Genomic DNA, 12,516 nt, shown 5'->3' with positions numbered 1-12,516 from the left:
GAGATTAATCCCTTGTTGGATATATGATTTGCAAATATTCTCTGTGGTTAGGAGCATAGATTCTGGAATCACATGGACTCATGTCCAAGTCCCTGCTATATCACCTACTATCTGTGTGACTGTGGTCAAGTCACTTATCCTCTTTGAGCTTCCGTTTTCTCCTCAGAAAAATGGGGTTAGTAATAGTGACTTCACTATTGCTAGTAGTAAATGAGACCACACAGGTACGTTTTTCATAGCACTGGGCCTGGCACATAGTAAACATACAGTAGGTGTCAGCTGATATTACATACAAATGCAGGAAGTTGGAGGGGTGGTGATTATCACAATCTGTATTCCAAAAAGACATTGGTTGGAGTACGGGGCTAAGCTTAGGAAGAAGAAATTAACTGGAGTAAATGGGAGACTATGCAGGATGAGGGAGCTGGAATGTGCTAGAATAAAATTTCAGATCCACTGCGGGGAAATTGCCAGGTTCAGGATGTGCGGATTAAAAAGTTGTCCCTCAACCACCAACTGGGATAAAATATTTGCAAATCATATATCCAACAAGGGGTTAATCTCCAAAATACATAAAGAACTTACACAACTCAACAAAGAAAAAAACAACCTGATCAAAAAGTAGGCAAAGGATGTGAACAGACATTTTTCCGAAGAAGATATACAGATGGCCAACAGGCACATGAAACAGTGTTCAACATCACTAATCATTAGGGAAATGCAAATCAAAACTACAATGAGATATCACCTTACTCTTGTTAGAATGGCTATAATTACCAAGACAAAAAACAATAAATGTTGGAGAGGATGTGGAGAAAAGGAACCCTCATACACTGCTGGTGGAAATGCAAACTGGTGCAGCCACTATGGAAAACGGTATGGAGATTTCTCAGAAATATTAAAAAGAGAAATGCTATAAGACCTAGCTATCCCCCTACTGAATATGTATCCAAAGAACTTGAAATCAACTATTAAAAGAGACTTATGCACCCCTGTGTTCACTGTAGCACTATTCACAATAGCCAAGACGTGGAAGCAACCCAAGTGCCCACTGACTAATGAATAAAGAAGATGAGATATATATATAGAGACAATGGAATACTCAGCCATAAAAAAGGCAAAATCGTCCCATTTGCAACAACATGGATGGACCTTGAGGGTACTATGTTCAGCAAAAGAAGCCAGACAGAGAAAGACAAACACCATATGATTTCACTCATATGTGGAAAATAAACTAACACACGGACAAAGAGAACAGATTAGTAGTTACCAGAGTGGAAGAAGGTTGGGGGGGGCATAAGGGGTAAAGGAGCATATTTATATGGTGACTGACAAATAGTAATGTACAATTGAAATTTCACAATGTTATAAACTATTATGACATAAATAAAATGTCCCTGAAGGAGACAGATATATAAACAAAGATGTCCCCGTGGGGTGACAGATACATAAACAAACAATAAAATACAGCAGTGCATACTATAAAAGAGGGAGGGGGCCTGGGGAACACATAGAAAGGAGACGGAGCCAGGAAAGCTTTTCCAGAGAAAGTGACATTTTAATCTGGGTCATGAAGAAGATGCAAGAGCTCACCATGAGAAAAGATCCTGGCAAAGGAAGCAGCACCTGTCACATGTGGTATGTTCAGGAGCTGCAAAGAGTTCCACGTGGCTGGAACAAAGGGAGAACACAGCTCTGTGAGGGTAATGAACCCAGAGAGGTGACAGGGGCCAGCACGTGCTGGGCCTTACAGGCAGCATTAAAGACATGGGTTTTTATCCTAAAGGCAGAGAGCAGCCATAGAAGAGCTGGATGCAGGGGTGTGTCATGATCAGATTTGTGTTTTCAAAAAGATCACTCTGGCTATTACACGTAGAACGGATTATAGTGGAGTAAGAGTGAAGACGAGGAGTATGCCCATTAATTAGATACGTTAAATAAAATGGACAAATTCCTAGAAAGGCAGGAACTACCGAAATTGACTCAAGAAAAAATAGGCCATGTGAATACTCGCATGACAAGTAAAGAGATTGAATTACTAATAAAAAAAACTACCTACAAAGAAAAGCCCATGCCCAGATGTCTTCACTAGTGAATTCTAACAAACATTTAAGGAAGAATAAATACAAATTTTTTACAAACTCTTCCAAAAAAATAGAAGAGGAGAGAATAGTTCCCAATTCATTCTGTGAGGCCAGCATTACCCTGATGCTCAGAGCAGAGAAAGACATCACAAGTAAAGAAAACTACAGACCAATATATCTTATGAATATGAACACAAAAATTCTCAAGAAAATACTTGCAAACAGAATCCAGCAACATAGAAAAAGGATTATATACCATAGCCAAGTGTGATTTATCCCAGGAATGCAAAGTTGGTTTAACATCCAAAAATCAATTAATGTACTACATCACATCAATAGAATAAAAAACAAAAACTATATGATCATCTCAATAGACAGAAAAAGCATTTGACAAAATCCAACATGCTTTCATGATAAAACAAAAGCAAACACTAGGAATAGGGGACTGGTCCAGTGGCGTAGTGGTCAAGTTCGTGTGCTCCACTTGGTGGCCTGGGGTTTGCTGGTTCGGATCCTGGGCGTGGATCTATGCACCACTTATCAAGCCATGCTGTGGCAGGTGTCCCACATATAAAATAGAGGAAGATGAGTACAGATGTTAGCTCAGGGCCAATCTTCCTCGAAAAAAAAAAAAAGGAACAAGACAAAGATGTCTTCTCTCCCTACTTCTATTCAACACTGTACTAGAGGTTCTAGCCAGAGCAGTTGGGCAGGAAAAAGAAACAAACAGCATCCAGACTGGAAAGGAAGAAGTAAAACTATCTCTATGTGCAGATAACATGATCATGTATATGGGAAATCTTAAGGAATACACTGAACAATTATTAAAACCAATAAATGAGTTCAGCAAGATTGTAGGACACAAGATCAATATTAAAAAGTCAGTTTTCTACTATACACTTGCAATGAACAACCTGGAAATGAAAATAAGAAAACAATTCCATTTGTAACAGCATCAAAAAGAGTAAAATATTTAGGAACAAATATAACAAAGAGTGCAATACTTATACTCTGAAAACTACAAAACATCATCAAAAGAAATTAAAGTATACCTAAATAAATGGAAAAGCAGCTCATGTTCGTGAATTGGAAGACTTAATACTGTTAAGATAAGACTTCCCCAGGCCGGCCCGGTGGTGCAGCGGTTAAGTGCGCATGTTCTCCTTCGGCGGCCCAGGGTTCGCCGGTTCGGATCCTGGGTGTGGACATAGCACCACTTGGCTAAGCCACGCTGTGATAGGCGTCCCACATATAAAGTAGAGGAAGATGGGCACGAATGTTAGCTCAGGGCCAGTCTTCCTCAGCGAAAAGAGGAGGATTGGCAGCAGTTAGCTCAGGGTTAATCTTCCCCAAAACAAACAAAAAAAAGATAATACTTCCCAAATTGATCTAAAGATTCAATGCAATCCCTATTAGAATCCTAGCTGGTTTCTTTGTAGAAATTGACAAGCTGATTCTAAAATCCATATGGAATTTCAAGGGACCCAGAATAGCCAAAACCATCTTGAAAAAGAAGAACAAAGTTGGAGGACTCACAACAAATTTCAAAACTTACTACAAAGCAATGAAAATCAAGATAGTATGGTATTGGCATAAGGATAAAAAGATAAATCAATAGAATAGAATTGAGAGTCCAGAAATAAACCCATGTGCTTTATCTGTGTAAATGTATGGTCAACTGATTTTCAACAAAGGTGCCAGGACCATTCAATGGGGAAAGAATAGTTTTCAACAAATGATGCTGGGACAACTGAATAGCCCTAAGCAAAAGAATGAAGTGGGGGCCAGCCCTTGTGGCCTTGTGGTTAAGTTCAGTGCACTCCACTTTGGCAGCCTGGGTTCATTTCCCAGGTGCGGACCTACACTGCTCTGTTAACAGCCATGCCTGTGCTGGCAGCGCACACACTAAAAAATAGAGGAACATTGGCATGGAAGTTAGCTCAGGGTGAATCTTCCTCAGCAAAAAATTTTTAAAAAAAGAATGAAGTAGGACCCTCTACCCAAACACTATATACAAAATTAACTCAAATGGATCAAAGACCTAAATGTAAGAGCTAAAACTATAAAACCCTTAAAAGAAAACACAGGGATAAATCTTCATTTCCTCAAATTTGGCAGGAGATTCTTAGATACGACACCAAAAGCACAAGTAAAAAAATAAAAAATAGATAAATTAGACTTCATCAAAATTGAAAACTTTTGTGCATCAAAGGACACTACTAGCAAGAAGGTAAAAAGACAATCCACAAAATGGGAGAAAATTTCTTCAAATCACATATCTGACAAGGGACTTGTATCTGGAATACGTAAAGAAGTTTTACAACTGAATAATAAAGAGACAATCCAATTTTTTAAATAAGCAAAGGGCCTGAACAGATATTTCTCCAAAGAAGATATACAAATGGTCGACAAGCACATGAAAGGATGTTTGACATGATTAGTCATCAGGGAAATGTAAGTCAAAATCACATGAAAATACAACTTTATACCCACTAGAATGACTATAATCAAAAAGTCAGATAGTAACAAGTGCTGACAAGGAGAATTCAGAATCCTCATAGACTCCTGGTGGGAATGTAGAATGATGCAGCCTGTTTGGAAAACAGTCTATCAGCTCATCAAACCATTAAACATAAAGTTCCCATAAGACCCAGCAATTCTATGAAAGCCCAGAAATAAAACCACACATCTAGGGACAGCTAATCTTCGACAAAGGAGCTGAGGGCATACAATGGAGAAAAGAAAGTCTTTTCAACAAATGGTGCTGGGGAAACTGGAAAGCCAAACGTAAAAGAATGAAAATTGACCATTCTCTCTCACCATTCACCAAAATAAACTCAAAGTGGATCAAAGACCTAAAGGTGAGACCTGAAATCGTAAGGATTCTAGAAGAAAATGTAGGCAGTATACTCTTTGACATCAGTATTAAAAGTATCTTTTCGGACACCATGTCTTCTCAGACAAGGGAAACAATAGAAAGAATAAACAAATGGGACTTCATCAGATTAAAGAGCTTCTTCAAGGCAAAGGAAAACAGGATTGAAACAAAAACACAACCCACTAACTGGGAAAAAATATTTGCAAGTCATACATCCAACGAAGGCTTAATATCCATAATATATAAAGAACTCATACAACTCAACAACAAAAAATCAAAGAACCCGATCAAAAAATGGGCAGGAGACATGAACAGACATTTCTCCAAAGAAGATATACAGGTGGCCAATAGGCACATGAAAAGATGCTCATCATCTCTGATCATCAGGGAAATGCAAATCAAAACTACGCTAAGATACCACCTTACACCCATTAGAATGACAAAATAACCAAAACCAATAGTAACAAATGTTGGAGAGGTTGTGGAGAAAAAGGAACCCTCATACACTGCTGGTGGGAATGCAAACTGATGTAGCCACTATGGAAAACAGTATGGAGATTCCTCAAAAAATTAAAAATCGAACTACCATATGATCCAGCTATCCCACTACTGGGTATGTATCCAAAGAGCTTGAAGTCAGCAATTCCAAAAGTCCCATGCACCCCAATGTTTTGTTTTTTTTTTTAAGGATTGGCACCTGGGCTAACAACTGTTGCCAATCTTTTTTTTTTTCTGCTTTATTTCCCAAACCGCCCCCCCCCCCCAGGTACATAGTTGTATATCTTAGTTGCAGGTCCTTCTAGTTGTGGGACGCCGCCTTAACATGGCCTGACGAGTGGTGCCATGTCCGTGCCCAGGATCCAATTCCTGGGCCACCGCAGCAGAGCGCGCGAACTTAACCACTCGGCCATGGAGCCGGCCCCCACCCTAATGTTCATTGCAGCATTATTTACAATAGCCAAGATGTGGAAGCAACCTAAGTGCCCATCAACAGATGATTGGATAAAGAAGATGTGGTATATATAAACAATGGAATACTACTCAGCCGTAAAAAAGAACAAAATTGTCCCATTTGCAACAACATGGATGGACCTTGAGGGAATTATGTTAAGTGAAATAAGCCAGACAGAAAAGGACAATCTCTGTATGACTCCACTCATATGAGGAATTTAAAAATGTAGACAAAGAGAACAGATTAGTGGCTACCAGGGGAAAGGGGGGTTGGGGGTTGGGCACAAAGGGTGAAGGGGTGCACCTACAACACGACTGACAGACAATAACGTACAACTGAAATTTCACAAGATTGTAACCTATCATTAACTCAATAAAAATTAAATTAAAAAAAAAAGACCCAGCAATTCTACTCCTAGGTACATACCCAAGAGAAATGAAAACATATGTCCACAAAAAACTTGTACAAGAAGGTTTATAGGAGCATTCTTTGTTATAGCCAAAAAGTGCAAACAACCCAAGTGTCCATCAACTGATGAATGAATAAACAAATGTGGTACATCCATACAATGGGCTATTATTCAGCCATTAAAAGAGAATGAAGTACTGATACCTGCTATAACATGGACGAATCTTGAAAACACCATGCTAAGTAAGTAAAAGAAGCTAGTCACAAAAGACGACATATTTTATTTGCTTGTATTTCATTTATATGAAATGTCCAGAATAGGCAAATCTGTAGAGATAGAAGCAGATTAGTGGTTGCTCAGGGCTGGGAGGAAGATGGGAGGATGGGAGGGAAAGAGCGAAAAGGTACTGGCTTTCTTTTTGAGGTGATAAAAATGATCTAAAATTGACTGTCATTGCACATATCCGTGAATATACTAAAAACCATTGACTTGTACAATTTAAATGGGTGAATCGTATGGTATGTGAATTATATCTCAATAAAGCTATTAAAAAAAGAGAGACTGAAGGCAAGAGATCAATGAGAAACTATTCCAGTTGTACAGGCGAGAAACAATGGTGTGGCGGTGATGAGCCACAAGGAATATTGAGGTGAAAGAATGGACAGGGGTTGAATACGGGAGTGGAAGGAAACGGAAGAGTCTAGGATTACTGCCAAGCTTCTGTTTAGATGACTGGGGTGATGGAGCCAGCCACCAAAAGAACAAAGACAGCTACTGCTCACATGGCATTTGATTGCCAGGCACTATTCTGAGCACTTTGTCCATATTTATTCCTTCAATCTTCAACAACTGTATTAGGGAGGTACTGTTATTAGCATCATCATTTTACAGAAGAGAAAACACGTTCAGAGAGGTTAAGTAACTTAGCCAAAGTCTGACAGCTGGTAAATGGCAAGCTGGGATTCAAACCTAGATATTCTGGCTCAGAGTCTCTCTCTTAGCCGCAATGCTATGCTGTTTCTCTGTCACAGGGAAAAAGGACCAGTTTGGGGTGTAATACAACTTTCAAATTCAATACTAGTATGCTGATGGCAGACACACGCTAGGTCCTGAGCTAAGGGCAGCCTCAAGAGCACCAGCCCCCAGCAGAAGAGCCCCACACTTCCATTGTGGCCCCGCAGGACGCAGAGCCCCACTACAGACAAGGCGGTCTAGGCACAGAGCACCTAGCCTGAGCCTCGCCTGCCCGGCCCCCGGCTGGCTTCAGTCCTCACTGTTTCACCCTATGTCTACATTCTCACAGGGGATGGCTGGGTTGGGCAGAGGTTGGAACAAGAGACCAGCTCAGCAACACAAACTTGTTTCCAGAGAAACAATGGAAAAGGGAGTACGGAAGGCCAAGACATACATCTCAAGCCTCATGAAGCTAGAGGCTGGGGAAGGTGAACCCGAGCACATTCTCCAAGGGGCCTCACTGCAGCCCAGCCCGGCCACAAAAACGGAACTCCCACGAGTCAGCCCTGAGTCATTCCCTCTCGCCCCCAAGGAAGGGGTGATTTCCTGCATGGCCCTCTGGGCAGCTCAGGCTCCTCCCATGGGCTGTGCATCCTCTTATCTCACTCCTGGCCCTCTCCCGGGGTGGGGCAGGCCCACCAGAGTCTGGCTGTAGTGGGCTGTTCCCCATGTTTCCTCAGCAGGCCTTGGATTCGGGGCTCAGAGAGGCTCAGTAAGGGCCTCTCAGGAGGACGGAGGCCTGACCAACCTGGATCCCGTGCAGCCCTCTCGCTTGGGGTCATTGCTAGGCACCTACTAGGCCTTTTCCCATTTACTTGAATTAAGCCTCTCCTAATGCCTGTTTTGAACCCAGCCTCACACTGTGGGAGAGACTCACACCAGGCCCTGTGCAGGCACATAGTGTTAAATAAATGAATAAAATGGAGGAAACAGTGGACCTAGTCAGAAGTGACTATGTAGTAGTTAAAAGAACAGGCTTTGGAGTCAAACAGACTTGAATTTAAATCTCAGCTCCAGCCCTTACTAGTGACTTCAGACAACTCATTTAATCCATCTCAGTTTCTCTTTTCTCTTCTTTCAAGTAAGGACGAGGGCACCTAACAGAGTCATCGAGTGATGACATGAGACAATTCAGTAGCCTAGTGCTGGCAAAGAGCAAGTGTTCCTTAATGGTAGCTGGTGGGACAAGGGCAGGATAGGGAATCAGGCAGGAAGAGGCAGGCCCACTCCCACTCAACATTTATCCCCGAAGGAGTGAGTTAAGATGACAGTCCACTTGGCAGGGTTCATATCCTGTCTAGGTAAGGCGGAGCCATAGCACAGCTGTTTACTTATAAAAGGACCCCAACAGAGGTGCAAAGGTTTGGAGGGACTGAAGGACGGATTGTGTATGCAACCCAAATGGCCTCGAGGCTTGCATGCTTTAGGGTCATCTTTTCCATTTATGTCCCATTGGAATAGCTCAGTCCCTATTCCACATCCTCTGGGAAGTCCACACCCTCCTCTGTTTTGACTAGGACTCTCTAAGGGTTTATGTCCTCATGATCACCTCTCAATCTGAATCCCCACTCTTGCTCAATTCTTTTTTTGTTAATCTTTTATTTACTTATTTATTTATTTTTGAGGAAGATTAGCCCTGAGCTAACTACTGCCAATCCTCCTCCTTTTGTGCTGAGGAAGACTGGCCCTAAGCTAACATCCACGCCCATCTTCCTCTGCTTTATATGTGGGACGCCTACCACAGCATGGCTTTGCATGGCTTTTGCCAAGCGGTGCCATGTCTGCTCCCGGGATCCGAACCAGCGAACCCCAGGTCCCGAGAAGCGGAACGTGCAAACTTAACTGCTGCACCACTGGGCTGGCCCCTCTTGCTCAATTCTTGATCACTGGGTTGCTCCTTTGCTGTGGCTGCCAGCCTCTCTCGACTCCACAGCTATGGCTATCTTTCTGCCTTTGTTCCTAAAACACCGTGAACATACGGTTTTGTGTGTAGGACACTTTTACTGAATGTTTGGGGATGCTCCAGGGAAGCTAAGCATTCACAGAACAGAAAGTAAACTTAAAACTGAGTATTAGGCACCACTGTTCTGAAACTTCCTTCCAGCAGTCTTTCTACTGGAATTTCTCACTGGTGAAGTTTCTTCTCCTCAGCTGGCTCTCTTTCTCCTACTAGCCATCCTCCTTTATCTGTGGAGTTAGCACAGTACGCTCCAAAATTCTCAGTGATTTCATATTCAGCAAATTTAGCTCTCTAACTCCTCCAATCAAGGCCCAAAGGCTCACCAAGTTGTTTCTGATCACAAAAGAGCTACGAGGGCTCTGAAAGGAATGTGAAGTTGCATTTCTCTATTTGGAATTAGGGGGCTTTTTCCCATTATGTATTGTTAGGGGATAAGAAAAGACCCCCAAAAGTAGTGATTTGGGCACAGGCCTTGAATCACAAAGAAAGTTCCAACAGGCTGAGAGGTCGGAGGGTCCTGCGTGGGGGAAGCAAGGAAACAAGGCCCTGCGGCAGGGAGGGGACTGAGTTTGAGAAGTGGCGGAGGCAGCGTTGTGAGGGAGAGGCTCCAGGAACGGAGGATGAAAGGTAAAGGGCTTGTGTTCCAGTATCGAGAGATGAGTCTTGGTCCAAAGGATCCTGTGGAGCCATGAAAGGATTTTAATGAGGGAAAAAATAAAAGTGAATTTGAGCTTCAGAAAAAGCACTGAGTGAGGAGATATCTTTTGTCGACTATCGGAGTGGCAAACTGAAAACAACACTGACAAAGGTGTGGGGAAAATACAGTGCTCTACCCACTGCTAGAGGCATAAATTGAATAATCATTTTGGAGAGAAGTTTGGCAATGTCGGGAAAGAGATGGGGAGACGGAGACTCCAAGAGCCTGGAGCTACCTATCCCGGACTTTCTGACTAGAGAAAAACGGCAGGTGTTGGGAAACCCGGGAAAATTTGGAGATAGAGGGCAAGAGCACAGGGACGGGCTCATGAGAGCTCAATTCTCTTCCCAATCACTGTTCAGTGACATCATGTTAGTAGCTCAAAATTGGCCATAGTGGAGTATTTCCACCACAAGAAGCAGCAAATGCTACAAAACAGGGCTCCCTTCTCTCCGCCCCCAGAGAGCAGTTTACCAGCACACCCCTGCCTGAGCCAGTCGTCATCCAGCAGCCCCTCGAGTTCTCTCAGCAACAGCTGAGAGAATCAAATCAAATACAGGCTTGTATGAGCCCGGGCTTTGGCTTTATATCCCAACAGAAAAGCCTAAGCCTGCTGACCGGGGCTGGACCTTAAGGAACCTGCTGGACTCTTTGTTGAAAGAGTCAGCAGACCTAAGACCTTTCCCCTAGGTCCATTCCAGCTCCTGTTTGAAATGCTAAAGAAGGAAAAGACTGGGGATGACCTCTTCCCCGCTGTGTGGAAGTGGAGAAAAATGAGAAAGTGACAGGTAGCTGGACCTCCTTCCACGCAGGAGCAGAAAGCCCCCAGCTCAACTCTCCGACAGCTAGAGACAAGCCCCTTGTCTTGTGGGCTCTGCATCCTTAACCACTATTATGCTGCATCCCTGTAGAAGTCACAGGACTTGGTAAGACTTGGATGCAGGAGTGGAAGGAGAATGAAGATTTGGGGATAACTTTCAGGTTTCAGGCTTAGATGCCCAGGTAACCTAGGGTAAGATAAAGAACATAGGAAGAGAAGATCCAAAAGGATGTATGGGAGTTAGTGATGGTTCTATTTGAGACTTGGGGAGTTTGAAGGGCCTTTGGAACAACAAAGCAAGACATCCAATAAGTAACCAAGAATTTGAAATTTAAGAGAGTGGTAAAGTCTTAGGAGTTACTGGTATATAGATGGAATTGAAGCCATGAGAGAACTCAGGGAATATAAAGGGTGAAGAAAGGACACCTGAGGAACAGCACTATATAAGAGAAAAAGCAAAGAGAGAAAGAAACTGGGAGGGACTGTTCCAGGAGGGAGGAGGAAAGCAGGAGAATGTGACACATTGTAGAACCCAAGGAAGGAGGAGAAGATCATGTTGCAGGAAGGTTGAGTTTGATGAGGATTAAGATGAGATACACAATGAGGTTATTGTGGCTGACTGAGAGTGAAGAAGACGGTGGTACCAGATGGGATCTGCGCAGGCAGGGGCCAAGTCAGGCAGGACCTTGTGTGCCCTTAGGATGCGTTTGGATTTTATTCAAAGTGCAGCAGGAAATCATTAGAGGGTTCTAAGAAGGGGAGTGCAGTCTGATTCGCATTTTAAACATCTTATTCCGTTACGTGGAAGATGGACTGAGGGGGTACGAGAGGAGGCTGTTAGGAAGCTGCTGCAGTAACCCAGATTGGACCACGATGGTAGCAGTGGAGGTGGCAAAAAGTGCTCTGATTCAGTACATTTTGAAAGAATATCTGACAGGACTTGCTAATCAATTGAATGTCAGGTAAGAGAAAGATAGGAATCAAGGAGTCCTGAGGTTTTGAGTTTGATCAACTGAATAGATGGTGGAGCCATTTACAGAGGTGAGTAAGACTAGAGGGGAAGAAAAACAGGTTTAGGGGTGGGGACCAGAATCAAGAGTTTGATTTTGGCCATCTTAAATATCAGATGACCATTAGACATGCAAGTGGAGATGCCAAGTAGGCAGTTAGGGATCCAAATCTGGAGCCCAGGGGAAAGTCATGGCTAGAGATATGGACTTTGAAGTCATCAGCATATGACAGCATCAAAGCCATGGGACTGTATGGACATCAAAGCTGTGTTTCCCCTCTCACTTGACCTGAGAGAGGTTGGATGGCCCTTGATTGGGGGTTGGGGGAAGCATCCAAAGTCATCCCTATTGGGCAGAGGAAGCTGGTCCTTGTAAGAGAGCTGGACAGGAATCAGGACAAACCTGGCTCAGGGACTTCTTGCAGAGAAATGCCAGAGAAAATAAGACTTCACAGGAGGATCTACCCCCTCCTCCCCACTCCCATAATTCTCTCTGTTATAACATTAATTCAAGAGGAAGACAGAAAGGTGATACTAAGGACACGTAGTGTGTAGAGCCAGCAATGGGAGCCCCAGCAAAGCCAGAGGGGCTAAATGTGGGAGTTCATGTGGCATGCACTCCCCCGACACCATGCAAGAGTTGCAGCTTCTGAGAGTTGGCAGAAAGGCCACCCAGAGTTACAGCACTCCCAG

General features: G+C 43.1%; 1 long non-coding RNA gene across 1 annotated transcript in view; it reads right to left on the bottom strand.

Moving 5' to 3' along the window:
* The window catches only part of LOC111771169 (uncharacterized), a 49,891-nt gene that overhangs the window by 26,999 nt on the left and 10,376 nt on the right, over positions 1–12,516 (bottom strand). The window lies entirely within an intron of this gene.

This window comes from Equus caballus, chromosome 2 (genome assembly GCF_041296265.1).
Source record: "Equus caballus isolate H_3958 breed thoroughbred chromosome 2, TB-T2T, whole genome shotgun sequence".
Lineage (NCBI taxonomy): Eukaryota > Metazoa > Chordata > Mammalia > Perissodactyla > Equidae > Equus > Equus caballus.
This window is presented reverse-complemented; position numbering and strand designations above follow the sequence as displayed.